The sequence below is a fragment of the Tursiops truncatus genome, chromosome 11 (assembly GCF_011762595.2).
Source record: "Tursiops truncatus isolate mTurTru1 chromosome 11, mTurTru1.mat.Y, whole genome shotgun sequence".
NCBI classification, from domain to species: Eukaryota; Metazoa; Chordata; class Mammalia; order Artiodactyla; family Delphinidae; genus Tursiops; species Tursiops truncatus.
The window spans coordinates 59,866,948-59,893,148 of NC_047044.1; the positions used below are offsets into that span (position 1 = coordinate 59,866,948).

The 26,201-nt window shown below is 41.0% G+C and overlaps 1 protein-coding gene across 3 annotated transcripts in view; it reads left to right on the top strand.

The window, feature by feature from the left end:
* The first annotated feature begins 18,806 nt into the window (after positions 1-18,806).
* LOC101326029 (cyclic AMP-dependent transcription factor ATF-7) overlaps positions 18,807-26,201 on the top strand; it is a 91,549-nt gene continuing 84,154 nt past the window's right edge. The window contains exon 1 of one of the 3 annotated variants that reach the window (XM_033866568.2): positions 18,807-19,009. The gene's annotated coding sequence lies outside the window, so the exon portion shown is untranslated. Of the gene's footprint in view, positions 19,010-19,047; positions 19,342-26,201 lie in introns of those variants that run through there. The other 2 variants (XM_019947190.3, XM_019947191.3) reach the window with 2 other exon arrangements.

The window sequence follows — 26,201 nt, forward strand, 5'->3', positions numbered from 1 at the left end:
ACCCAGGAGTGGGATTTTTGGGTTATGTGGTAAGTGTATGTGTAACTTTATAAGAAACTGCCAAATTGTTTTCCAAAGGGGGTATATCATTTACACTGCTGTCAGCAGTGTATGAGAGTTCCAGGTGTCCTCATCCTCCCCAACACTTTGTATTATCTATGTTTTTAATTTTAGCCATTCTAGTGGGTATGTGGTGATATGACACTGTGGTTTAATTTGCATTTCCATAAGGTCTAATGATGTTTAGCATCTTTTTTTTTTTTTTTTTTTTTTTTTTTTGCGGTACACGGGCCTCTCACTGCTGTGGCCTCTCCCGTTGCGGAGCACAGGCTCCCGACGGGCAGGCTCAGCGGCCATGGCTTGTGGGCCCAGCCGCTCCGCGGCATGTGGGATCTTCCCGGACTGGGGCACGAACCCGCGTCCCCTGCACCGGCAGGCGGACCCTCAACCACTGCACCACCAGGGAAGCCCGTTCAGCATCTTTTTATATATTTATTTGGTGAAATGCCTGTTCAAACCTTTTGTCCATTTTAAAAATTAGGTTGTTTTCTTCTGAGTTGTGAGAGTTCTTTTTGTAATCTGGATACCAGTCCTTTATCAGGTATGTGTTTTTCATACATTTTGTCCCAGGCCATGGCTGTTTTTTTCATTTTTTAAACAGGATCTTTTGAAGACAAGTTTTCAATTTTGATGAAGTCCAAATTTATCAATTTGTTTTTATGGTTTGTGTTTTGTGTGTCCTAGCTAAGAAATCTCTGCTTAACCCAAAATTATGAAGACTTTCACTTATATTTTCTTATAGAAGTTTTATAGTTTTGGGTTTTATATTTAGGTCTATCATCCATTTCAAGCTGACTTTTTTTATGTGGTGCAAGGTATGAGTTGTAGTTCTGTTTTTACATACAGATACCTAATTGTTTCAGCACCACTTTTTGAAAAGACTGTCTTTTCTCCATTGAATTGACCTGGCACCTTTGTTAAAATTCAATTGACCATATGCAGTTAGGCTTATTTTTAGATTCTTTTTTCACTTCCACTGATATAAATGTCCGTCCTTACACCAAAACCACACTGTCTTGATTGCTGTAACTCTACAGTAAGTCTTGAAATCGGGTTGTGTGAGTTCTCTAACTTTGTTTTCTTTTTCAAAATTGTTTTGGCTATTCTAGGTCCTTTGCTACCAGCAGTTCTTGCATTTGAGTGCCCCTCCCTGCCCCCCAACTTCTCATGTCTGACTCCTTCTTGTTACTCAAGCCTCTCCTCAAATGTTTCATCCTCAGAAAGGCCTTCTTTTACCATTCAGTTTAGAATGGACACGCACTAATACACTGTGTAACACTCTATCGCATTACCCTATTTAGTTCCCCTACTACTAGAGTGTAAGCTCTATGAAAGCCTAGCTCTTGCCTGACTCATTTATTGCTGTATTCTCAGCATCCAGAATAGTACCTGCCATAATGCAGATCCTTGATAAATATTTATTCAATGAAGGAATTAAGGCCTTTGAATATGTTGTTTCTTCAAACTGAATAATCCTCCACCCTCCAAATCTCATATTTATCCACTAAAACATTTCAGTCAAAAGGCTAAGTTTTGTGCCTTCCTCTTTGTGTCTGTATATATACTTATTATAGCACTTACTATTCATATTGTAATTATTTATATATATGTTGGTCTTGGCCACAAGACTGTGAACACCTTTGACATAGTAGCCACTCAATAAATATTTTTTAGTGGAGAATAAGTGAAGAAATATCCTACATTATGGCTTATCTTCTAGTTTGTTTTTCTACAAGGTGGAGCAACTTAAAAGCAAAAACAAAAATAAAAATATACACACACAAAACTGAAAACAAAAACACCATAAAGAACCACTCTTAATATTAGATGTAACTGATAAAAACTTACATTTACCAAGTACTTACTATGTGCCAGACAGGAGGAGACCCAGTTGGGTAAGGCCTGAAGTTTATACAATTTGGGGATTCTTTTTAAGAAAAAGAAAAAAAATTGCAAATATAAAATTAAGTACAGGGCCTTGGAGGTAGCCTGTGCAAGTGAGATTCCCTAAAACTTAAATGTCTTTAGTTTCAAGGAAAATCCACCTCTAGTGCCAGACACTGTTTTAAGGGTATTGCTTAATCTGCTTAAACAACCCTATGAAGTAGAAGCTGCATTTTAGAGATGAAGATATTGAGGCCTAAAGAGGCTGAGCAGTTTTTGCAAGGTCCCGCTATTGGTAAACATGATAGGGCAGATTGGAACCCAGGATGTCTGGCTTCAGAGCCCATGCTCTTTTGCACTGCTGCCTTCCTGAATCAGTGTGAAATATTTATCATCCATTATAGGTCCATATCTGGCATATCCCATCTAAGATAACTCTTAAATCTTAAAACTGACTCAGTATAGGCTTCCCTGGTGGCACAGTGGTTGAGAGTCCGCTTGCCAATGCAGGGGACACGGGTTCGTGCCCCGGTCCGGGAAGATCCCACATGCCGCGGAGCGGCTGGGCCTGTGGGCCATGGCCGCTGAGCCTGCGCGTCCGGAGCCTGTGCTCCGCAACGGAAGAGGCCGCAACAGTGAGAGGCCCGCGTATCGTTAAAAAAAAAAAAAACTGACTCAGTATAACAAAAGATGCAGTGCGTGGCTTATCTATAAGTGTCTGAGGCATATTCTCCATCTAGAAGCCTGTACTTCAGAGCTTATTCAAAGATGAAAGTAATACTGAGTCTCTGGTAGCTCTCTTGGATCCAATTATTCTATTTTGTCTCTGAAATTTGTATATCTAATTACCTTAAACATGGTTCTTTGGGGTATAGCGTAAATCATTAAAAATATCATGGGTCCTTCCCTGGTGGCGCAGTGGTTGAGAGTCCGCCTGCCGATGCAGGGGACATGGGTTCGTGCCCCGGTCCGGGAAGATCCCACGTGCCGCAGAGCGGCTGGGCCCGTGGGCCATGGCCGCTGAGCCTGCGCGTCTGGAGCCTGTGCTCCGCAACGGGAGAGGCCACAACAGTGAGAGGCCTGCGTACCAAAAAAAAAAAATATATATATATATATATATATATATATATATATATATATATCATGCACACAGATGAACCATAGGCAGTTTAATAATGAAACCTGATTTTCTTTCGGCCACAAGTAAAAGAGTAGCCAACAGTGCTCCTGTGAATGACAATTAGGAATCAAAATGATTTGAGCCTTTTTTTTCTCCTTAATTAAAAAGTAATTGTAAGCCTGCCTATCTTCTTACTTTCCTTCCTTTCTTCTTCCTTCCTTCCTGAATAATTCAGTCTAAAAGGCATTATGTGGGGAATGTAGGAGTCCAGTTAGATGAGCAGCAGCAGTGGCCCATACCATTGTGGTATGTTAGAGCCTGAGGAGGGTAAAGAGGGTTCTGATTCCATGTGTGGAATCCATTTTGGGAGCCTGGCATGGGGTGTTGGAGCTCAAGCAAGCATCCGTGGTAGGAGGAGTGATGGGAAGCAACAGCAACAGAAGACTGGCTATATACAAGTGGGATTGGTCAAATAAATAAATATATTGAAGATAAAGGGAGCCAGGTTTCTTCTGCCAGATAAGGGTCTCAAATGTGGAAAACAAGAAAATCAGAATGAACCCTGTAACATTAGGTTAGAATTAGAGGTATCAGGGTAAAATTTATATATCTATATCTATAATATATAGATATAGATATATATACACATAAACACATTTTCCCCCTACTTCGGTTCACTGAGAGGACCTGGGAATAGTGACACCCCATAGCATTGATCTATGGTTTCTAAATAGCATTTCTCCAATGAAAAGAACCATTGCTTCATGGGAAAAGGGCTGATTCAGGGGCTGGGGAGGGGAAAGTACAAGATGAACCTGAAATATATGGTTGTGCCATGACAAAGTGTGGAATGCTCAAATAATGATGGGGACATGTCACTTATAAAATAAGTCACGGATGTAGTGTATAGCATAGGGAATACAGTCAATAATACTGTAATAACTCTGTATGGTGACAGAGGTAACTAGACTTATCATGGTGATCATTTTGTAATATATAAAAATATCAAATCACTGTGTTTTACACCTCTAATATAATATTGTAAGTCTATTATACTTCCAAAAACTGATGGAGACATCATTTCAAAAGGATATGAGACAGCTTTAAACCAACTATACTCCAATTAAAAAAAAAACAAAGAGCTTGAAGGGGCTCCCACTGGCCAAATCTGTGACAATTTGAACATCAAACTAAATAATAACAATAAAAGATTATAATCCACTGAATAAAACAGGAATCTATGAGTCATTATGATTGTAATAATTAATAAATAAGTGGGGGGCTTCCCTGGTGGCACAGTGGTTAAGAATCTGCCTGCCAATGCAGGGGACATGGGTTCGAGCCCTGGTCCAGGAAGATCCCACATGCCGCGGAGCAACTAAGCCCGTGCGTCACAACTACTGAGCCTGCTCTCTAGAGCCCGCGAGCCACAACTACTGAGCCCGTGAGCCACAACTACTGAAGCCCGTGTGCCTAGAGCCTGTGCTCTGCAACAAGAGAAGCCGCCACAACGAGAAGCCCACGCACCACAACAAAGAGTAGCCCCTGCTCGCCACAACTAGAGAAAGCCTGCGCACAGCAACGAAGACCCAACGCAGCCAAAAATAAATAAATAAAATTAAAAAAAATTTTTTTAAATAAGTGGGAAGAAGAAAAAGGTTTTCTCAGTAAAAGACAACTAATTAATGTAGAAGGAATGATGGGATTAGAAAATGCCATTTAGAAGCCATCGGTAATAATTAAGCCACAAAACATCAATGAATACTAAACCAAATGGGTGAAAATTTGATGAGGAGGAGGATATTTCCATACTTTCAAAGTACTTTCCCACAAAATACTCATTAATTACAAAAGGAAAAAGAATAATCTTACAGTGGAGAAACCTGGAAGACATCACCATAATCAAGGGATGAACGTTACTAGCATTACCATTAATGGGACAAATCAAAATAATATACAGGCTGATAGAGTGCAGTTAGAACAGCATCACTTCCATAGTAATTCCTGACAAAAATGCATAATCTGAATCGAATTATGAGGAAATATCAGACATACCTGATTGAGGAACATTCTACAAAAAACTGGCCTGTAATCTTCAAAAATGTCAAGGTCATGAAAATCAAAAAAAGACCAAGACAAAGACAAGTTCCAAACTGAGGGAGAATAAAGCAATATGACAACTAAATGCAACATGTGACCCTCAGCTGGATCCTTTTGCACTGAGGGATATGTTTTGGACAATTGGCAAAACTTGAACAGAGTATGTGGGTTATATGGTAGTAGTGTATCAAATATCAATTTCCTGATTCTGATGGCTCTCTTGTGGTTGTGTAGGAGAATGCTCTACTTGGTAGGAATCATACCCTAAAGTATTAGAGCTGATGGTAAATGGTTTTCCTTTTGTAAATTGTTCAGGGGGGGAAAAGTTATTTGTACTCTTCTTCTTTTTTTTTTTTTTTGATTTTTGGCCGCACTGCACAGCATGCGGGATCTTCGTTCCCCAACCAGGGATTGAATCAGCACCCTCTGCAGAGGAAGTGCAGAGTCTTAACCACTGGACTGCCAGGGAAGTCCCTATTTGTACTATTCTTGCATTTCTCCTTTAATTTTGACATGAATTACAAATGTTTAAGTGTGAATTATTTGAAACATAGAAATGCACTGAGAATTATAGAGATGTCTGCTCTCACCACTTATATTCAACATTGTATTCAAGATTCTAGTCAGTGCATAAAGAAAGAAAAGCATATATTTTAGAAAGGAAGAAGTAAACTGTCCTTTTGCATAGGTAACATGTTACTTATATAGAAAATCCTATGGAATCTACCAAAAAGCCACTAGACTTAAGAGTTTAGCAAGGTTATAGGATTCAAGATCAACATGCAAAAATCAATTGTACTTATACATTAGCAAAAATAATCAGATATTGCCACCTAGTAGACTATAAGTGGGTCTCCAAAAGTCGTTCAACTGTTCTATCAAACCAGCTGCTTCCAGATGGTAGGGAACATGGTAAGACCAGTGAATTCCATGAGCATGAGCCCACTGCTGCACTTCTTTTGCTGTGAAATGAGTTCCTTGATCAGAAGCAATAATGTGTGGAATCCCATGACAGTGGATTAGGCATTCTGTAAGTCCATGAATGATAGTTTGGGTAGAAGCATCGTAGGCAGGGAAGGAAAGTTCATAACCAGAGTAAGTGTCTATTCCAGTAAGAACAAAATGCTGCCCCTTCCATGATGAAAGTGGTCCAGTGTAATCAACCAGCACCAGGTATCTGGCTGATCACCCTCAGGAATGGTGCCACAATGGGCTCTCTGCAGTGGCTGTAGTCAGGTTGGCTTTGGTGAATGGAAGTCCGTGTTGCTGAACCCATGCATAACCTCCATCCCTGCCACCATGGCCACTTTGTTCACAAGCCCATTGAGTGATTACAGGAGCAGCTGAGGAAAGAGGCTGTCTGGTAGCCACAGAATTATTAAAATCCTGCTCTGCTGAGGTCATCCTTTGGTGACCCTTCACAAGGTACACAAATATTTTCACTTTTTCTGCCCATTCAGAGAAGTCTGTATACATACTTCTTTTTTTTTTTTTCTTTTTAAATTTTTTAAGCCGCGCAGCTTTCAGGATCTTTAGTTCCCAACCAAGGATCGAACTTGGGCCCACGGCAGTGAAAGCGCTGAGTCCTAACCACTGGACCACCAAGGAATTCCCTGTATATATACTTCTTCCCCAAATTTCCTTGTCCCCAATTTTCCACTCATATTCCTTCTGAGTCCCTGACCATCCAGCGAAACCATTAACCACAGCCCATAAATTAGTATATAATCACATGCCTGGCCATTTCTCCTTCCAAGCAAAGTGAACAACCAGGTACACTGCTTGGAGTTCTGCCCACTGGGAGGATTTCCCTTCACCAGTGTGTCCCAGAAAGGGGATGTCCCAGAAAGGGGCTGTAGTGCTGCAACTGTCTACTGCAGCGTGGTACCTGCACATCACACAGAACTATCTGTAAACGAGGCCTAAGTCTCTTCCTTTGTCACGTGATCACAGGATACTCTGCATGAAGCCATAGGCTCAGGCTGGGAGAGAAATGGCAGTGTAGCAGGAGTGGGGATCATGGGCATTCGGGCCACATCTTCACATAACTTACTGTGCCTTCAGGGCCTACTCAAGCCCGATCTCATATATACTATTTCTGTTTGACGATAGACTACTGCTGTGCACAAACAACTTTATGACTTAGTGGGCCAGATAACACCCAGTTCCTGATGATGGGCAGCTGAGGTTGCATGGTAACTTCGTTGCTCACTGTTAAGGATTCAGTCTCTAGTAAGGCCCAGTTGCAGACCAAGAGCTGTTTCTCAAAAGGAGAGTAGTAATCTGCAGGACTTTCCTCCAAAATTCTAAGGTCCTATGCCACAATTTACCAACAGAAGCCTGCCAAAAGCTCCAAAGAGCATATCTGCTACTGACACTTTCAAGCACCATTGGATCTGCTGGATCATGTGGCCAAGTAGGAGAGCAGCTTGCACAAGACCTGTTGCAGAGCCTTCTCTTGCCCCCGCTCCAAACTAGCAGCTTTCTGAGTCATTTAGTAAATGGGCCAATGGAACACACCCAAAGGAGGAATATGTTGCCTCCAAAATTCAAAGAGGCCCACTAGGCACTGTGCCTATTTGTTTGTTGTAGGAGGGGCCAGATGCAACAATTTATCCTTCACCTTGGCTATCTCTAGAGCCCGTGAGCCACAACTACTGAAGCCCGCATGCCTAGAGCCCGTGCTCCGCAACAAGACAAGCCACTGCAATGAAAAGCCTGCGCACTGCAACAAAGAGTAGCCCCTGCTCCCGCAACTAGAGAACGCCTGCGCGCAAAAACGAAGACCCAACGCAGCCTAAAATAATTTTTTTTAAAAAAAGATCCCTGCAAACTAAATTATTACATAGGGCTGGAGAGTTGATATACCCCTGAGGTAGCATAGTGAAGGTGTATCGCTGGCCTTGCCAGCTTAAAGCAAAGAGCTTCTGGCAGGCCCTGTTGACAGAGATAGAGAAAAAGGTATTTGCCAGATCTGTAGCTGCATAGTAGGTACCAGGGCACATATTAATTTGCTCAGGCAATGAAACTACATCTCCTACTGCAGCTATAATTGGAGTGACCACCTTCTTATCCTTTGCCCAGCCTATTTTTCTACTGTGTTGTTTATGCTTTTTTTTAATAAATTTATTTATTTATTCATTTATTGGGTCTTCGCTGCTGCACACGGGTTTTCTCTAGTTGCTGAGAGCGGGGGCTACTCTTTGTCGTGGTGCGCGGGCTTCTCATTGCAGTGGCTTCTCTTGTTGTGGAGCACGGGCTCTGGGCGGGTGGGCTTCAGTAGTTGTGACTCGGGGGCTGTAGAGCGCAGGCTTAGTAGTTGTGGCGCACGGGCTTAGTTGCTCCCTGGCATTTGGGATCTTCGCGGACCAGGGCTTGAACCCGTGTCCCCTGTGTTGGCAGGTGGATTCTTAACCACTGCGCCACCAGGGAAGCCCCTGTTTATGGTTTTTAAAAAATTAATTTCTAGGAGTCCTTTATATGTTCTATATGCTAATCCTTTGTGTGGAGTGCAAATATCTTCTAGTCCGTGATTTATCTCTTCACTTTGTTTATGGTATCTTTTGATATAGAGAATTTAAGTTTTTTAGTCTTCTCTTTTATGGGTATGCTTTTTTAGTTTTGTGTAGGATTCCTTCCCTATCATGTTGTCATAAAAATATTCTTCCACATTTTTTTCTAAAGTAAATTCTGGCTCTGTTACCTACTAGCTATGTAATCTTGGGCAAGTTTCTTAATCTTTCTGGGCCTCAGAGTTCTCATCCGTAAAATGGGGATGGTAATAATATCTACTTCATAGAGTTGTTCTTAGGATTATTCATCTGTATGAGGCAGGGACCCAAAGAAACATCTTAAATTAGGATGATATGAGATGGGTTTATTTACAGAGATATGGATAGGTAAAGGGGAACCTTAAGGGGTATTACAATATCCTGAGGGTAGTAACAGCAAAGAAGCTGTTATAACACTGAGGCCAAAAGGGAGGAATACGGTAGGTAGTGGTTATTGGAAACATAGTGATCTTAGATCTAGGGATAGGGTAAATCTGAGGCAATCTTGCAGGGAAGAGCCTGTGGAATAAATACTCTGACTTCGCTGGCCTTCCTTCTCCAAACTCATACTGGGGTTCTGCATGGGCTGAAGCCAGAGGGCACAGGAGTCCACTGATGTCCATACTAGATACTGGGAAGAAGGGGGAGAGTGGATCTGGAGGAGCAAATGAAAGATAATGACATACTTTCAACCAGAATTTATTGATTGCCAACGTGGGCCAGGTACTGTTCTAGGCACTAAAGATACAACAATAAACTCAGTAATGAAGCCTCTAACTTTATGAGCTTACTTCCTAATGGGAGCAAACAATAAATATTATTAAACATAATATAATATGTCAGGTAAATGCTAAGAAAAAATGAAGCAAGATGAGGAGGATAGAGTGATGGGGTATGAGGTGTAGAGTGGTCAGGGAGCATTTCTGAGGAGATGTCATTTGAGCAGTGATTTGAAGGAAGTAAGGGAATGTGCATACCTGGTAGAAAAATGCAGGCTCATGCTTGGCAGTCTAAGGAAAAGTGAGGAGGTGGTGGTGTTGGAAAACAATGAGTGAGAAGACAGAAGAAGGTGGTGATGAGTGGTGGGATCCTGGATATATTTTGAAAGTAGAGGATTTTCTGCTTCTACAGGATTTGCTGATATAGGATGTTTAAGAAAGTCATCAAGGATGACTCTAAAGGATTTGGCTGAAAAACAACTGGAAGAAATGACATCAGCAAAAATGATGGATTAAGAACCTCCAAAAATCTACTCTTCCATAAAAGCAATGGGAACACTGGCACGATTGGCAGGATCAGCTTTTGTAAAACTTTGGAAATTAACCAAAGGTTTGCAACAACAAAGGGAGTGTTTATGAAAGAAAAATGGCTGAATCTCAGTAAGAACAGTGAATTATGTGGCATTTTAATTTGTCCTATTCCCATCTTCCCCTCTCTCCAGCTCCATGGTAACCTTGAAAACCAAAATCCTGCAATCACGGTGAAAACCAGCAGCCCTTTAGGCCCACGGAGGGGGCAGAATGCAGTTGGAGCTCCTTTAAAGCCTCATCTTCAGAGAATTGTCATTATTTGACCTATCTGGTGGTTCCCTAGAAGATTCACTCCAGGCTATCTTTATTTGATCTGACTCAGAGCTTGCCTCATGCAAACAGCCTTTTCCCTGGAGGCATTTGTTTAAAATAATGAGAGGCAATTTTTCAACATTGCAGCTGCTGTGGTTGTAGATAGCAGTTGGGGTAAAAAATAAAAAAAAAAAATTGGCTGACCAAAAAATATAAAAGGAAAATCTGGGGACTACAATGTCCACTGGGGCTTTGGAATGTTCTGACATGTTCCTGGGAGTCTAGAAGGCCATGCACATTCATAAGGCTGGGTGCATGGTCAGGGAAGAACTTAGAAGCACTTAAACTCTCACCATTGACTAAACTTGAGGCTCTGTGTAAGCAGGAAGTGAAGCCTAAGGCAGAGTTGCGAACTGCCTGGCTGAGTGTTGAAGACATACCCCAATATGAATTCGGAGTCCCTTGGCAAAGACAGGTTGGTTCCAGGCATTTAAGAAAATCTCTGTCAACTAATTACCTGACTGCTAGGCTAACTCTGCAGAGATCTCAGAGGATACATGACAAAGAATACAGAATGTGTAGAATTATTTCAGAAAATCCACCAAATAAACACCACCAACAACATGAAACAGCATCAAAAGAGACCTCGGGTGAGGGGAAGAATCTGATTTTTATTGTTGCCACATTATACTATTATAAATGTCCAGTTTTCAACATAAAATTACGAGATATTCAAAGAAACAAGAAAATACAGGGCTTCCCTGGTGGCGCAGTGCTTGAGAGTCCGCCTGCCGATGCAGGGGACACGGGTTCGTGCCCCAGTCTGGGAAGATCCCACATGCTGCGGAGCGGCTGGGCCCGTGAGCCATGGCTGCTGAGCCTGCGCGTCCGGAGCCTGTGCTCCGTCCGCAATGGGAGAGGCCACATCAGTGAGAGGCCTGCGTACCGCAAAAAGAAAATACAGATCATACAAATAAAAAAAGTAGTCAATAGAAACTGTCTTTGAAAAAGATCAGATAATGGACTTGTTAGACAAAGGCTTTCAATCAGCCGTTTTAAATATATTCAAAAAACAACTAAAGAACATGTGATACACACACACAGCAGAACACTACTCAGCCTTAAAAAATGAAATCTGACAAATGCAACAACATGAATGAAACTTGAGGGTATTATGCTAAGTAAAATAAGACAGATGGTGAAAGACAAATACCATATGATTTCACTCATATGTGGAATATAAAAAACAGAACAAAAATAAATGAACAAAACAAACATATAGATACAGAGAACAGAGTAGTGGTTAATAGAGGTGGGGGTGGGGGGAGGGAGGGCAAAATGGGTAAAGGGGGTCAACTCTATGGTGACAGTTGGAAACTAAACTTTTGGTGGTGAGCACGCTGTAGTGTATAAAGAAGTCAAAATATAATGTTGTACACATGAAACTTATATAATGTTATAAACCAATGTTACCTCAATTAAAAATAGATAAATAAAATATATTCAAAAAACTAAAAGAAACCATGTGTATAGAACTAAATGAAAGAGAATGTCTGACCAAATAGAGAATATCAATGAAAACATAGAAATTATTTTTTAAAGAGCCAAATAGAAATTCTGGTATTTAAAAATGCAACAACGAAAATGAAAAATTCACTGGAAGGGCTCAACAGCAGATTTGAGCAAACAGAAGAGAGAAACAGTGAATTTGAAGGCAGGTCAATTGAAATGATTCAGTCTGAGGAATAAGAAAAGAGAATGAAGAAAAATGACCCGTGATATGCTAACAAGTGTACCACAGGAGGAGAGAGGAGGAAAGTTACAGAAAAAATATTTGAAGAAATGATGACCAAAAACTTCCCAAATTTGATGAAAAATCTTAATCTACAAATCCAAGAATTCAACAGACTCCAAGAAGGAGAAGTTCAAAGAGATCCATACTTACACACATCATAACCACATTGTCAAAAGACAAAAATTAAGAGTGAATCTTTTAAAAATATATTTATTTATTTGGCTGCATCAGGTCTTAGTTGCGGCATGTGGGATCTTTTCATTGCGGTGTGTGGGCTCAGTAGTTGTGGCATGAGGGCTCTCTAGTTGTGGTGCTCAGGCTCTAGAACACGTGGGCTTAGTTGCCCCATAGCATGTGGGGTCTTAGTTCCCTAACCAGGGGTTGAACACACATCCCCTGTATTGGAAGGCCGATTCTTAACCACTGGACCACCAGAGAAGTCCCTGAGAGTGAATCTTAAGGGACTTCCCTGGTGGTCCAGTGGGTAAGACTCCACGCTCCCAATGCAGGCAGCCCAGGTTCAATCCCTGGTCAGGGAACTAGATCCCGCATGCATACCACAACTAAGAGTTCGCATGCTGAAACTAAGAAGTCCGCATGCCACAACTAAGAAGTCTGAATGCTTTAACGAAAAAGCTTGCATGCCACAACTATGAGCCTGCATGCCACAAGTAAAAGATGCTGCATGCCACCACTAAAGATCCCGTGTGCCTCAACTAAGACCTGTTGTGGCCAAAGTAAGTAAGTAAATAAATAAATATTAAAAAATAAAAAGGAGTGAATCTTGAAAGCAGCAAGAGAGGAGTGACTTACCACACACAAGGGATCCTCAATACAATTTCTCATCAGAAACCATGGAAGCCAGAGGTAGTAGTGGGACATGTTCAAAATACTAGAAGAAAGAGACTGTCAAACAAAAATTTTATAGCCAGCAAAGCTATCCTTCAAAAAAATTGAATGAGAAATTGACATACCGAAATAAGCAAAAATGAGAATTCATCACTAGCATGCTTGTCCTACAAGAAATACTAAAGGAAGTCCTTTAGACTGAAGTGAAAGGTCACTAGACAGTAACTCTAATCCACATGAAGAAATAAAGCGTACCAATAAAGGTAACTACATAGGTAACTATAATGTAAAAGATGGTATAAATGTGATTTTTGTTTGTAACTCTTTCTCTCCTATAGTATTTGAAAGATAATTGTGTAAAACTATCATCATAAATCTATTCTGATGGTCATACTGACTCCAGCGGTGAAAAGCTGGAAGAAGGACCTCAGTTCTTGCCTTCTTTTAAGAAAGAATTCAGCAAAGAGATCAAGATTGTGAAAAAGATAAAAGTGTTTATTAGAAGCATAGTACATGTGGAAAAACACAGGGGTGGACTTGGAGTGAATTATGCACCATAGGGGCAGCTTAGATTGCTTATATGGGGGCAGTTTTCTGGGTTTTCTCTGGCCAATCATCTCCATATTTGGTCCTGGTGTGCGTGCCCATCTCTCAGCCAAGATGGATTCCATCTGGTATCTTCCCCCTCCTTTTGTCCTTCCCCTAGGCTGAGGGCCTTCTCTGAGCATGTGTTGGGCCAGGAAATCTACAAGAATGCACCCAATCAGGGCCCAATGCTCCCACTGGTATCCCATCTTGAAGCATCAGCAGGAGACCAGCTACAGCTGCTCAGCCTAGGGAAACCAGTTGCAGCTGTTCAGCCTGGGCCCTATCTATCTCCTACCTCCACACAACGTGGATAGATGTAATTTGTATGACAATAACAGCACAAATAAAGAATATCAATGAAAATACAGAAATTATTACAACAGCGCAAAGGAGAAAGGAAATAAAGCTATGTAAGAGCAAAGCTTTTGTATGCTATTGAAATTAAGTTGGTATTCATGCAAACTAGATAGTTATAAACAAATAACCCAATTACAAAATATGTAAAGGATTTGAATAAACATTTCTCCAAAGAAGACATATAAATGGCCACTGAAGCGATGTTCAGCATTACTAGGCATCAGGGAAATGTAAATCAAAACTACAATGAGGGGCTTCCCTGGTGGCGCAGTGGTTGAGAATATGCCTGCTAATGCAGGGGACACGGGTTCGAGCCCTGGTCCAGGAAGGTCCCACATGCCGTGGAGCAACTAGTCCCGTGAGCCACAACTACTGAGCCTGCGCATCTGGAGCCTGTGCTCCACAACAAGAGGGGCCGCGATAGTGAGAGGCCCACACAGCGCGATGAAGAGTGGCCCCCGCTTGCCACAACTAGAGAAAGCCCTCGCACAGAAATGAAGACCCAACACAGCAAAAAAAATAAATTAATTAATTTAAAAAAAAACTACAATGAGATACCATTTCACATCCACTAGGATGGCTAGAATCAGAAGGATGGGTGATAAAAGTGTTGGTGTGAGAATGTGGAGAAATTGGGACCTTCATATATTGCTGGTAAGAGTAAAATAATGCAACTGCTTCAGAAAACAGTTTGGCAGTTTCTCAAAGAGTTAAACGTAGATCTACCATATGACTCAGCAAGTCCATTCCTCAGTATATATCATGAGAATTGAAAACAATGTCTATGTAAAAACTTGTAGGTGAGAATGTAAATTGATTCAGCCACTATGGAAAACAGTATGGAGGTTCCTTAAAAAACTAAAAATGGAACTACCATATGACCCAGAAATCCCACTGCTGGGCATATACCCAGAGAAAACCATAATTGAAAAAAACACATGCACCCCAATGTTCATAGCAGCACTATTTACATTAGCCAGGACATGGAAGCAACCTAAATGTCCACCAACAGAGGAATGGATAAAGATGTGGTACATATATACAATGGAATATTACTCAGCCATAAAAAGGAATGAAATTGGGTCATTTGTAGAGACGTGGATGGACCTAGAGAGTGTCATACAGAGTGAAGTAAGTCAGAAAGCGAAAAGCAAATATCGTATAATAATGCATATATGTGGAATCTAGAAAAATGGTATAGATATATAGCAAAGCAGAAATAGAGACACAGGGCTTCCCTGGTGGTGCAGTGGTTAAGAATTTGCCTGCCAATGCAGGGGACACGGGTTTGATCCCTGGTCCGGGAGGATCCCACATGCCGCAGAGCAACTGAGCCCGTGCACCACAACTGCTGAGCCTGTGCTCTAGAGCCCGCGAGCCACGACTACTGAGCCTGCGTGCCACAACTACTGAAGCCCACGCACCTAGAGCCCATGCTCCTCAACAAGAGAAGCCGCCGCAATGAGAAGCCCATGCACAGCAACGAAGAGTGGCCCCCACTTGCCGCAACTGGAGAAAGCCCACACACAGCAACAAAGACCCAATGCAGCCAAAAATAAATAAAATAAATTTATATAAAAAAAAGAAATAGAGACACAGACATAGAGAACAAATGTATGGATACCAAGAGGGAAAGGGGTGGGATGGGAGGAACTGAGAGACTGGGATTGATACATATACATTATCGATACTATGTATAAAATAGACAACCCATGGGAACATACTGTATAGCACAGGGAACTGTACCTAATGCGCTGTGGTAACCTAAATGGGAGGCGATATCTGTATGCGTATGGCTCATTTTTTTGTTATGCAGTAGAGGCTAACATAACATTGTAAAGCAACCATACTCCAATAAAAATTAATTTAAAAAATAAACAAAACGAAAAACAAACTTGTAAATGGATGTTCAGAGTCACATTATTCATAATAGCTCAAAAGTGGGAATAACCCAAATGTCCATCAACTGATGGATGGATAAACAAAAATTGGTATATTCATTCAATAGAATATTATTCAGCCATGAAAGGAATAAAGTACTGATTGACACGTTACAACCTGAATGAACCTTGAACATTATGGTAAGTGAAAGAAGCCACAAAAGGCCACATATATTATTCCATTTATATAAAATATCTATAATAGGCAAATCCACAAAAACAGAAAGTAGACTTGTGGTTGCCAGGGTTTGGTGGGGGTAGATTGGGAGTGACTGCTAGTGAATATGGGGTTTCTTTGGGGGGTGATGAAAATGTTCTGGAATTAGATATTGGTGATAGTTGCATAACTTTGTGAATATACTAAAAATCACTGAATTGTACACTTTATTTTTATTTTATTTATTATTGAAGTATAGTTGGTTTACACGTACACTTTAAAAAGATGAATTTGGGGAGTTCCCTAGTGGTCTAGTGATTAGGACTCAGCGCTTTCACTGCCATGGCCCGGGTTCAATCCCTGGTCAGGGAACTGAGATCCCATAAGCCGTGTGGTGCAGCCAAAAAAAAAAAAAGATGAATTTCATGGTATGTGAATTATATCACGATAAAAAAAATACAGCTGGAACTATGAAGGTAACTTTTACTAAGATAGGGAAGATTAGGGAAGGGGCACATGTGGGCGAGAAAGGAAGAATTTGTTTTGGACATGGTAAGTTTGAAATACCAGTCAGACATCCAGGTGGATCTGTTAAGTAGGCAGCTGGAGATACGTCTGCAGTTCAGGGGAGAGATACGGATTGGAGATATACATTCGGGGAAAAAATGAATTAATGCATGTAATACACTTAGAATGGTGCCTGGAACATAGTGACACCTATAAACATTGTCTAGTATAGTAATTATTTTGCATGTATAGAGTAATAGTCAATTGGTTTAACACAATGTGTGGAATCCCTTCTTCTCTGATTTGTAATGCCACCTCTGTTATATACAAATCTCCCATATATATTGAGGTCTGTTTCTATCGTTGTATTCTTTTAAGTAGGAATTGTTTTAGGGGAGAGTAGATTGGAAGTCAAGACTCCTCTCAACTTTTCTCAGTTCACTTCACAAGAACATAAGTGATTGTATGTTTCTGTTTCACCTTTGTTACCTGGGGAGAAATCACCTGGATTCTTTCCACCTTTCAGAGGCTATGAGGATAGATGAGATCCTAGGGAGGAAGTTCAGAAAGCAGAGTAATATAAAGCTGCAAAAGGAAGTTACCTGAGAGAAAAGCGATTCCATGGGTAATATTTTGAGTCAACTGTCCTTATACTTACAGTAACATTTTAAAAGTTTTTTTTTTAGTTGTGATAAAAAAACCACATAACAAGGCTTCCCTGGTGGCACAGTGGTTGAGAGTCCGCCTGCCGATGCAGGGGACATGGGTTCATGCCCCGGTCCGGGAGGATCCCGCATGCCGCAGAGCGGCTAGGCCCGTGAGCCATGGCCGCTGAGCCTGCGCGTCTGGAGCCTATGCTCGGCAACGGGAGAGGCCACAACAGTGAGAGGCCCGCGTACCGCAAGAAAAAACAAACAAACAAAGAAAACACATAACATAAAATTTACCACCTTCATAACCATATGAGAAAATTTTAAATACAGTCTTTGCATTTGATGTTTCACCGAAAATCTTCCCAAGGCTGTCTCCTTCTCACAGTTCAAACGTTATTCCTTCAAAGGGGCCTCTCAACACCAGGAGTAAAGTTGCTTTCCTACTCTTGGTCACTTTCCGTCTCATTACCCTGCAGCACTCTTCACTAACTGAAATATATAATATTTGTGTTTATTAACTGTCTCCCCCTTCCCACTAAAACATAAATTCTACCAGAGCAGGGACCTGGTCTGTCTACTCTTCTCCCCATGCCTAGAACAGTTCTTTGCATGTAGTATGTCCAAAGTATTTGTTAAAATACTTACTGAGTAATAAATATAGTGCCTTTTAATTCCAAATAAGTTTCACACATATTATTTCATTTGATCATTACAACTCTGAGTAAAATGGGATTGCTGGCCTCACTGTAAAGATACTCAAAGAAAATGATAGAGCTGGGAGCTCGCTTTTCCCAATACATGCACTTCAGTTCTAGGGCTAAGGGTATTTCAAACTACTTTGCCATTAAGGAAGTGATAACTCTGGAGGACAATAGAAACAACCTACACGTTTTTTAAAAAGTCGCCAGTTCCTGCGGTTGAACTTTTACCACACCCCATCCCCATATACAGACACACAGCAGAGATTACGGCCAGTGATGCTACTGTAAGAGCAAAGAAGAAAATGCAACTATTCGACTGTTTGGAACACTGAATCATCTTATGTAGCTGTCTCGGTTTTCCCCCCCCCCCCTTTTTTAATTAAAAAAATAGTTTTTTGGCGGAGCCGCTCGTCTTGCGGGATCTTAGTTCTGGGACCAGGGATCCAACCCGTGCCCCCTGCAGCAGAAGCGCGGAGTCCTAACCACTGGAATTCCCCCGCTCTTTTTTTTTTTTTTTTTTTTTTGCGGTACGCGGGCCTCTCACTGTTGTGGCCTCTCCCGTCACAGAGCACAGGCTGCGGACGCGCAGGCTCAGCGGCCATGGCTCACGGGCCCAGCCGCTCCGCGGCATGTGGGATCTTCCCGGACCGGGGCATGAAGCCGTGTCCCCTGCATCGGCAGGCGGACTCTCAACCACTGCGCCACCAGGGAAGCCCCCCACCCCGCTCTTTTTAAAAAAAGTTTTACTGAGGTACAACCTTGTCTCGTTTTTAAAGTGCGCTACTTTGGGATAATCTAATTCTCTAGTATGAGAACTGTTTGGATCTCCATTACTACAGGCACCTGTAAGGAGTCCCTTTCCTATTTCTTTTTTTTTTTTCCCCTTAAACTCCGCAGCCGAACACGTGCGACCAGCGATTAGGAACTCTTACAGCCTCCCTCCTTAGCCCTGCCCACCGAAAGTCCAGCCCCTTCTTTTTCCGGAGCCCCGCCCCTCGGCCCCTTTCCGACTCAGGCCCTGCGGATCTCGCCCTTCCTCCAACTCCTCTCCATATCTCGCGAGAAGTGAGCGCGCCTGGCCGGACGAGAGAAAAGTATCTGCTCCGCTTAGGGGGGAAAGAAGGAGCTGGAGACAGATTGTGGGACCGAGCGCGGGCGGGCGGGAGGCGACGGAGCTACCAGCGGGTGAGTCCAGATAATATTAACTAGTCCATGATCTGACGGGAGTCTCCCCATCAACTCTGGCCAGTCCCAGTGTCCCAGGCCGGGGTCTCCCCTCCCAGTGTGTGTTGGACGGGGGCGCTGAGGCGGTGGCTGGGCCCTGTCTGAGGAAGAGGGTGGGGCATGGACCAACGCCGACCAATAAGAGAGAAGGAAGTTACGATTGGCGGCGACGAGCACTAATGGGAGGTCACCTTTACCTTGCGGAGTGCCGCCCCTCTTCTCTCCTTCCTCCCGCCTCCTTCCTTTGGGGGGAAGGCGGGGCCAGAGGCCTGAAGTGTGGGGAGAACTTGGGGGTAAGTAGCCCCGGGGGGCACAGGGCGTGGCAAGGAGAGGGGAGTTGAATCCTGAGGGAATGGAAGTCTAGTGGATCCTGTAATGGGGTGGAATGGAGAAAGGGTAGGGGTACTAAATTGGTTGAAGACCCAGAGCTTCTTCAAAGAGTGGGGTTAGAGACTTGGCATTGGAAGAGTCAGGGGTAATAGGCAGGAGGTGGGGATGAGGAGGTGAAAACATGGTATTTGGTTTTGCTGGGAAGATAGGGAGGAGTAAGTGGAAGTGAGAGCATGGCATTTCGATTGAATTATAAAAAAGAGGACCAGGGACATGATATCAGAGAGAAAGTATGGATATGGAGAAAATTAAGTGAACGAGTTTAGGAAGACTTCATAGAGGTGGGCTAGTGGCCAAGAGGTATCACTTTGGGAAGGGTATGGGGGAATCCAGAAGGGTAAGGGGAGGTGTTTGGTTAGGAGACGGCTCATATGTACAGGTGTTTAGCCTAGGTGTCAGAAAAAGCCTGGGAAATGGATTTAGGGCTTTTGGTGGATATGGCACCCAGTCTGGTGACCAGCCTGCAAGAAAGTTGGGATAGGGGTAGAGAAGGAGAAAAATAGAACACTTTCATCACTTCTCAGATTTCCTTTCTCCCTCTCTTCCTGTTCTGCACTTCATCTCTTCCTCAACTCAGGGATGGGGGCTTGGGACTTAAGCGGCCAAGTTGGAGCTCCATCGGGAGTTATACGTTACTCTGAATTGCTTGTTATGTTCTGTGACTGGGGTGTTTACTACCCAGGGCACCTCCTCCCCATATTCCCGCGTTGCTGGTTTCCTAACTTTAAAAGTTTGTTTTCTACTTATCAGAGGGTGTTTTAGTATCTTTGAGGTTGTGTCATAGTAAGTGTAGGTTTGTAGGGGTGTGCAGAGTTTTCTCCACAAGCTCACTTGATTCCTACTTTTAAAAACTTTTCAGTAGTATAAATAATTCTTGCAGAGACATAGGTCTTTATAGGTATTATAAGCACAGAAAAATGTACTAAACTGGTTTGTTTTGTTAAATGTGTTTCTTACCCACTCGTATTCTTGAAGAGTTGCTAAATGAATGGTTGCAGTTAGTTTTAGTTAGCTTATGTTTTTTTAAATGGTGTAAATAAAATGGGCACGTATTTCAGGAAAGTGAAAAATTTTCAGTTTCTTCCTTGGTGTTCCGATTCAGAAGCTAAAGATAAGTCATAATATTGATATCTTGGGGGCAAGGGTTGGGGAAATCAAACACAATTTGTACTTAAACATGGAGGATACTTTAAGGTAAGTGGAGACTATTGCGAAATGTAACACGTCTGTGAGAAAGGAAGCTAAAGAAAAGTCTGGCAGCTATACTAAGTAGTCTTACCAGTTCTTAATTCTGTACAAAAAAGGGACAAGTCTTTGCCCTTTGTTTGATAGTTCTGTATTATTTAATAATGAGCTAATACAGCCAATTAATTAATGACTTCTTTGCTATTGCATAGATTTGTCTTTTACATTCCTTTTCTTCTCCTCTTACTTTTGGAAGCAAAATAACATCTGAAATATACCGGGAAAGGTGTTACATGAGGAGAAACCAGAGTATGTTACTTTGTATTAACCTTTGGTATTCAGCAGCCATTTGTCCTCCTAGCCAGGAGGTTACCCCTGCAGCACATTGAGACCAATTAATTACTGACCTTTTAGCATTAATTACTTAATTGGGTTCCAGTATTTCACATTGAGAGCATTGTTATTGGATATTCAGACATTTTCACAGTTTGCCTGGCAGCAGCACAAAAAAATATCCAATGAGAGAGCAAAGTTCCTTGTTTTATTCTTCCATCCTAGAATTTGTGATGGCTTTGACTTGGGCACTATCTCAGTGTTAACACCTAGCAGAAAGCTAGAGAATGATGAACACTGCTCATTTTAAACTTGTGGATCAAAGGTTACATCCTGTGATAGTTTCAGTGTTGTAACTTTTAAGCATTTTTGTTTACCATGGCTTTTAAATGTTAATAGAGACCGTTATTGTATATCTCCTTTATCTTTCCTCTCCCTGCTTCCAACCCAAAATGAAATTTGTTTTTTCATCCTACTCTCAAGCTGCTGCTTTAAGTCCCTGGCTCTGCCTGAACACAGCTGCTCTGAAGTTCTCACAAGTTATTGTTTTGTACATGTCAAGAGTGAGTTTTTCTAGGCTGCAGTAGGAAGGAGTCAGTGTTACAGCAGCCTCCTCTCCACGTCTGATGAGGAGGAGCCTTTTTGGAAGGAAGTTTTAGGTGGAGCAAATAGCATTGCCATGTAAATGTCTAATAAAAACAGTTCTCTTCTTGAAACTAGTTGGCAGGCTGGCATACAGTTGCTTCTTATCCCTTGATAAAGGTACTAAAGTTAAGGTGCATATGTTGTTTCTCTGAGAAAAACAAACGCAGCATTCAGTTAAAAAGAAAAAGCATTATTTCTCTTTTAGAGTTCATGAAAAAAGTCTTCCGTCTCTAGAAACATGTCAAATAAAACAATTTTTAAGCTTCTCATTTTGAATATTGCCTTCCCCTAATAGGCTTATTTTAGGATCAAGTATTGATATATTCATGAAGTGTGAAAATGCATCATTTTGGAATGTCTGGTGGGTGGTCTTTTAACTTCTGAATGCTGTAAGGAGGAGGTCCCTACTTCATAGATACCCTGTTCCATTATAGGAGCTCTGCTTTTTAGAACATTCTTTACATTGTGAAACTCTTTACTCCTGCCATCTGAAGCTACAATAAATAAAGCTAATTCTTGTCAGCATGGTAACCCTTCAAATATTTGATGACAGTTATGTTCTGTTAAGGCTTCTCTTACTGGGGTAAATACCCCACGTTCTTTCAACCATTCTTTAAGTGACATTTTTAATAAAGTTCAGTCTCCTTATCAACTTAGTTGCCTGAGTTTTTAGCGTTTCTTATCTAGATCTGAATATAACATTTCAGATATAATCTGATCAATACAAAGTACAGGGGAGAGTAGGGCCTCTTTTATCACTGCACTCAATACCTCTGTTCTTAAAGCCTAAGATTAATTTATATAATTAATTTTTAAATTTTAATTGAGGAATTTGTGTTTATCCCTGTAATTGTCATCTTGTTAGTTTTGGTTTATTGTTTTAGCTTGATAATGTTATTTAGCCTTTTATTTTAAATTTATTTTTTATTGAAGTATAGTTGAATTACAATGTGTTAATTACTGCTGTACAGCAAAGTAACTCAGTTATACATATATGTACATTCTTTTTCATATCCTTTTCCATTATGGTTTATCACAGGATTTTTAAAAATATATTTACTTGGCTGCACTGGGTCTTAGTTGTGGCATGCGGGATCTTCATTGCGGCATGCAGGATCTTTAGTTGCGGCATGTAGGATCTAGTTCCCTGACCAGGGATCGAACCCAGTCCCCCTGCTTTGGGAGCATGGAGTCTTAACCACTGGACCACCAGGGAAGTCCCTTATCACAGGATATTGAATATATTTCCCTGTGCTATACAGTAGGACCTTGTTGTTTATCCATTCTCTATATACCAGTTTACATCTGCTTGTTATTTTTAGCCTCTTAACCATTCCTCATATCTTTCTGTTGTTGATAGTTAAATTTGATAAACGTGACACCTGTGTTTTTGTTTTAGGTCACTGGTAAAAATATATAAGGGTGGAACAATGCTATGTAATATCAGAACACTATCACTAAGTTGATATTAATCCATTAATGAACCTTTTGGGTAAAATTCAGTTATGAATCCACCTACTGTTTTATTACCTAACCTATATTTCATATGAAGAAAGTGAAGTTAGACATGAGTTACTATTTAGCTTTCTTATGCTAGTGTTTATAGATCACTGCATTACTTGCCAGTGGTTCATAAGCCATTTATTTAATAATTCATTTTATAATCTTCCTGGGAAACAATATTTCATCAAAATATAGTGTCTGGACTCTACCTTCCCTGGCCCCTGTTTTTTCTAAGTATTATTTTTTCCCCACTTCCAAGACCTCTGGTCCTGCTTTCTTTCTTTTTGTTTTTTGCGGTACGCAGGCCTCTCACTGCTGTGGCCTCTCCCGTTGCGGAGCACAGGCTCCGGACGCGCAGGCTCAGCGGCCATGGCTCACGGGCCTAGCCGCTCCGCAGCATGTGGGATCTTCCCGGACCGGGGCACGAACCCGTGTCCCCTGCATCGGCAGGCGGACTCTCAACCACTGCACCACCAGGGAAGCCCTGGTCCTGTTTTATTTAAAAAAAAAAAAAAAAAAATTCTAGAATGATTTAACAGTGTTTCCTCATAGTTGTATGTTTTTTGTCATCAGATGAAATTCTGTTTTGGAAACTCCTTTAGGAAGAAACATCATTCCCTGAACATTTTAAGTTACATATCAAAGAATTAAACTATTGCCCAGGGCTTTCCTGGTGATATATATATGTATCATTGCTATTTATAATTTATTGGTGTGGTCATCTAAGTTTGTCATGCTATGTGCTTAAGGTAAAATGGTGCTTACAAATAAAATAAAACATCAGAAGACATCTCTAGGGACTAAATAAAGATTTTATGTTGGCAGCCAACAACCTTCCTGTGTGTTAATTTTAGCCTGATAGTTGAATTATGTTTGAGCAATTTTAGCTGATAAATGCAGTTTTAAAGCACCTTCCTCTTTTGAGGTTTTAATTTTTACTTTCATTTTTAAAAAATTGCAAATTGTGAATGGAAATGTTTGTACATTTTCTTTTGACACATTCTCATCCATCTGAGATTGTAGTTATGAATTCTCCTGGAAAGCAGAAGGATGGACTTGATGACCCCTCAAGGTCCTTTCCAATCTAAACATTCGTAAGTAGAGGCTCAGATCAAGGAACTTACTATTGAAAAATCAGGAAGAAAAATAGAATGTAAAGAAATTGAAATGGTTCTACTGACCCAGTGGGGATGGACAAACAAAAAGTAAGGAACATAAATGACAAGAAATAATAATTCCTTTGAGCTAAACACAAAACAAATGAACAACAACAAACATTTTGCATTGGGGTCATTTTATGTCTTAAAATATTTTATCATGACATTTTCTCTTCAGAATTTCCCTGGTGGACACTGTGTTGAAAGAATGTGGTTGGTTTTTTTCTTTCTGTTAAGTCATAGTATTTTGTTTCCTTTCCTTCTCTTGTTTGTCCTTTTGTTGAGAAATGTTAAAAAAAAAAAAGAAATCTGAATAATTTTCTCACTGCCTGTATACAGTGAAGCAAAATTCAGTTCAGTTTTGAAAGTAAACATATACTGCATGGCTTCCTTGGAGAGGAAGGATGAATGGTAAAATTCAGGAAAGGTTTTTTTTAATATATAAATTTATTTATTTTTGGCTGTGTTGGGTCTTCGTTGCTGCGTGCAGGCTTTCCCTAGTTGTGGCGAGTGGGGGCTACTCTTTATTGCGGTGCGCAGGCTTCTCATTGTGGTGGCTTCTCTTGTTGCAGAGCCCGGGCTCTAGGCATGTGAGCTTCAGTAGTTGTGGCACACAGGCTCAGTAGTCGTGGCTCGCGGGCTCTAGAGTGCAGGCTCGGTAGTTGTGGCGCATGGGCTTAGTCGCTCTGCGGCATGTGGGATCTTCCCGGACCAGGGCTCAAACCCATGTCCCCTGCATTGGCAGGCGGATTCTTAACCACTGTGCCACCAGGGAAGCCCAGGAAAGGTTTTATGAAAAGACAAATTTACTACCTAGTTTTTAAAACTTTGTAAGCAGACATCTAGGAAAGATTCCCAACTAAACCAAAGGTGAGCTACAACAGTAGTGTCATGAAGGAGAACAGAACTCATTACAAACTCATGACTTTGTTAGCTTCTTTTCATCTTTTGGTGAGTTTAATCCTGAATGTTCTCATATATTTGAAACCTGACTGTGAAAAAAGTTTCTCTAATTCAATACTGCATTTATCCTTAATAAATATCAATTTGTGAAAAGTCTAACAAGTGCCAAGATTTAGCTTGAAAAGTTACTTTGTGAGCTTGTGGCTGGGGCCTTCATGGCAATAGTTTTGTTCTGCCATCTCCTCACCTTCTCACAAAACCCAACTTGTTTTCTTTGTGTAGAATTACTTACTAATATCTTCTTATCTGATATAGTGCTTCTTTCTGACATAGCGGACAGAGGAGATTTATGTTCTAAATTGGCCATATTTTATTTGGGGCTTAAAATTTACCATGTAGTAGAAAAGTAAAAAATAGAGCATAACCATTCTTTTTGAAATAGGAATATGCCTGACTTTATTATAAAAACAGGATGACTAATTGAATATAACATACGATTGCTGTAAATGATTTGTGTTGGCACCAAGTTTCTGGCCAGTAATGTTTAAGCTATCAAACTTGAGTAACACCATCCTATTTTTATTTAACATGGTTTTTCTGATATTTCTGGTACTAACATGTCTTTTGTAGCACCATTTAAATTTTTTTTTTTTTTTTAAGTTTTGGTCAAGCATTAGTTTGCTAATATTTTACATATCTGTGCTAGGGACTTTTGAAAGTCAGTGAACATTGGAATACCCCAGATAGGTCGCTGTGTTGCCAGTATGTGGACGGTCTTAGAAAATAGATTTTTTTCTTGAGAATTTCTAAGCGTCTCCATGATTATCATTGTGGGATATTGTAGCTATTTCCTATCTGGGACCAAACTCATACTGGGGTTTAATGTTAGAGTCTATCAGGTTTGTTGTTGTTTGCAGCCTATTTAAATTAAGTCCATGAAGGTTTAAAATTTATCCTTAAAGATCAGTGTTTTGGGGTTGATTGCTATTGCTTTGCTGTTTCACTTCATCTGAAAATGAGTACACAAAAAAACAAAA